Here is a 3,654-nt window from a genome sequence, read left to right as displayed (position 1 = left end):
CGGAGACTCGGTGTTAATTTTTAGTTTATGTGCTTGTCATCAGTGGTCGTTAAAGTTCACTGACTCGGATTCTTTTACTTTCACGGTTTATTTATTTGTGTTTCAGGTACTCATTACAATGGGAGATCCAGCAGCGCGAATGAAAGCCTTGATGGATTTTTCTCAACCCAAGATCAATGACATTCAATCTAGCATTGTCCGGCCAGCTATCATAGCTAATACCTTTGAGATCAAGCCTGGCATAATTTAATGGGTGCAGAATTCAATCCAGTTTGGGGGTTCTTCAATGGAAGATCCCAATATGCACATTAGGGATTTCATTGAGATATGTGACACCTTCAAGTTCAACGGTGTTTCTGAAGATGCTGTGAAGCTGAGACTATTCCCATTCTCTCTGAGGGACAAGGCTAAGAGCTGGTTACACTCTCCACCAGCTGGTTCGATTACTACTTGGGAAGATCTTGCTCAGAAGTTTCTTACTAAATTCTTCCCTATGGCGAAGACAGCTGCACTCAGGAATGCTATTACTCAATTTGCCCAGTAAACGGGAGAATCGTTATGTGAAGCTTGGGAGCGCTACAAGGAGATGCTTAGGAAGTGTCCTCGTCATAGAATGCCTGATTAGAATATCATCAATTGTTTTTATAATGGGTTGGGAGCACAGTCCAGACCCATTCTCGATGCAGCATCAGGCGGAGCATTATGGGCAAAGAGCTATGAGGAAGCTTATGATCTAATTGAACTGATGGTTGCTAATGAATATAAGTATTCAACCCAGAGATGTCCATAGGGCAAGGTAGCATGAGTTCTTGAAGTGGATACAGCTACGACTATCACTGCTCAACTAAAGGCGTTGTCTATAAAGATCGATTTTCTGGCTAACTATGGTGTTAAGCAGATAATTAGTGTTTGTGAGCTGTGTGCAGGTCCGTATGTGAAAGAGCAATGCGCTATATCTAGTGACTCAGTTCAGTTTGTGAGAAACTTTCAGAGATCGCAGTAACCAGTTCCAGACACTTATCATCCTGACAACTGGAATCATCCTAACTTCAGTTGGAGCAACAATCAGAATGCGATGCAACAGCCGTTCCAGCAGTTTGGAAATAAGCTATCCAACCCCCCTGGTTTTCAGCAACAAATTACACCAAAACAACAAACTTTTGGTGCATGTCTATCTTCGAATGAAAAATATGAATTGGAAGAGTTGCGACTTATGTGCGAAAACCAGGCTCTTATATGCCAAAGCCAGGTTGTTTCTATCAAGACTTTGGAGAACCAAATAGGTCAAATTGCTAATGCCTTATTGAATCGACCACCAGGAACGCTTCCTATTGATATAGAAACAAATCCAGGCAAAAGGGAAGTTGAAGAACAGGTGAACGCCATCATCTTAAGTTCTGGAAAGGTCGCAAGCCCCCAAATTCAGCAAGATGAAGAGCCTGAAAAATATCAAGTTTCAGAATATGCAGTTGTGGCTGAGGAAGAAGTGTAGAAGGAAGCAGAGGTGGAACCAAGGAAGACTATTGTGGAACACACTCCTCCTGAGGGTAATACATGGAAGAAACAGATTTATCCTCCATCTCCTTTTCCTAAGAGGCTGTAGAAGAAAAAGCTGGATAAGCAGTTTGAGAAGTTTTTGGAGGTGTTCAAGAAACTTCATATTAACATACCTTTCGCTAAAGCTCTTGAACAGATGCCTATCTATGCGAGGTTTATGAAAGGTATTCTCTCTCGGAAATTGAAGCTCGATGACTTAGAGACTGTTGCTCTAACGGAGGAATGCAGTGTTGTGTTGTAACAGAAGTTGCCTCCGGAGCTTAAAGATCCTGGAAGCTTCACTATTCCTTGCACCATCAGAAATTTGTCATTCGATAAGTGTTTAAGTGATTTAGGAGCTAACATCAATCTGATGCCCTTATCTATCTTCAAGAAGCTTGGTCTACCTGATCCGAAACCCACATACATGTCATTGCAACTAGCTGACCAAGGTGGATAAATTCATCTTCCCTGCTGACTTTGTAATTCTTGATTTTGAGGAAGATAAGAAGATTCCCATTATCTTGGAAGACCATTCTTGGCTACAGGCTGAACTATGATCGATGTACAAAAAGGAGAGCTTTCGATGAAGGTTTACGATCAAAAGGTCACTTTTAATGTGTTCAAGGAAATAAAGTTACCCACAGCAAAAGAGGAGTGCTTTAAACTAGAGTGGATCGACTCTGTAGTAAATTATGAAGATAAAGAAGGAGCAGAGCAATTGCAGGATTTGAATGCACCTCCATGGATGAGAAAGTTGGATATGCCATTCGATTCTCTTGGGTTAGCAGAGCTGAAAATTTCTCAGGAGCGTCTCGAGCCATCTATTGAAGATATTTCCACACTTGAGCTTCACCCACTACCAGATCACTTGAGTTATGCATTCTTAGGTGCACCCTCTGATAAGGGGTTGGGATATACTTTTGACGATGTAGAGGGTGACCAGCCGGTTTCTGTTGTGCTTACAGATGGTCCCTCTCGTACACCACAGGCAGTTGATAGGACTGGTGTTGGTGATGCACAATATAGAAGATTGACTAGGCGTATGGAGGCCATGCATGTCATCCACCGATATTTTGCTGAAGATTTGACACACGCTTTCGGTACTGTTTGCCAAGACACTAGTGGCGAGGTTGATTGGCCGCCTGATCCTACACCCGATGAGGGTGATCTTTCTGACGACTAGGTATGCCTGAAATCCTTAATATTACCTTCAATGAGGACTTTGAAAATTTTAAGTTTGGGGGTGATAATGTAAGGATTATTAGTGTGTGTGTCCATATAGATTCATATTGCATGTTTAGTTGTAGTTCATTCATATTTTTGCATTATTGTTCATTTAGGACATATTTGTTTATTTTTATGTGATTTCATATAGTTGCGTTTGCATGAATATTTAGCATGATCCCTTAAGATGAACTATGATATTTGATAATCTGATGTTGATTTGAGTGTGGTGATGACTAATAGAGGGATTTTTAAGTCCTAATGAATTGATTTACATGCCAGAAACAAATATTTTCACAAAGTCTTATAGGGTTGCTTTTGATCTAGATCATAATCATACTTGTTTGTTGTTGAAATTTAATCACTTGCTTATATTTAGAATTTGTGATATTCTCGTAAAAACACTGATTTTTTTATCTGGAGAAAAACTTGGATTTTATTGCTAGTTGTTGTAAGGCTAGGCATCAAATGGCTAGTAGCTGGCTCATATTTTTATGAGTAGTCTAGGGTTGAATGAGATGGAGCGAAACGCACTCATTCAGAAATTATTGAAAAAAAAGAAAAAAAAAAGAAAAAAAAGTATGTGTTTATGCATAATTGATCAAGAGTGAGCTCTTTAATACTCGAGTTATTAAGTTCTAGGGGACTTTGTGCCTAGTAACCTAAGGCTTTTATAGTCTGGGATCCGCTAACCTAACCATCACTACATGGGCATTATTACATAAGTCTTTTGGGACCTCATTCATTGCACGGTCAAATAAGCATCTTTGTTATGTGTTCAATAATAGTGTGAATCCTTGTATAACTCTAGTAGAAAAGAGGTGTTGTGAGTCATAATGCGTTTATTGTCTATTCTGTTTATAAACTTTTGATTGTTTCGATGATAGATAA

General features: G+C 39.6%; 1 non-coding gene across 1 annotated transcript; it reads right to left on the bottom strand.

Moving 5' to 3' along the window:
* Positions 1–508: 508 nt before the first annotated feature.
* On the bottom strand, positions 509–615 carry LOC141699214 (small nucleolar RNA R71). Its single transcript, XR_012565693.1, has one exon. It is a non-coding gene; the product is annotated as a small nucleolar RNA R71 (small nucleolar RNA).
* Between the last annotated feature and the right edge of the window lie 3,039 nt (positions 616–3,654).

Source organism: Apium graveolens, chromosome 11 (assembly GCF_009905375.1).
Source record: "Apium graveolens cultivar Ventura chromosome 11, ASM990537v1, whole genome shotgun sequence".
Taxonomy (NCBI): Eukaryota; Viridiplantae; Streptophyta; class Magnoliopsida; order Apiales; family Apiaceae; genus Apium; species Apium graveolens.
Note: the sequence above shows the minus strand (reverse complement) of the source record. Positions and strands in the feature narration are given on the sequence as shown.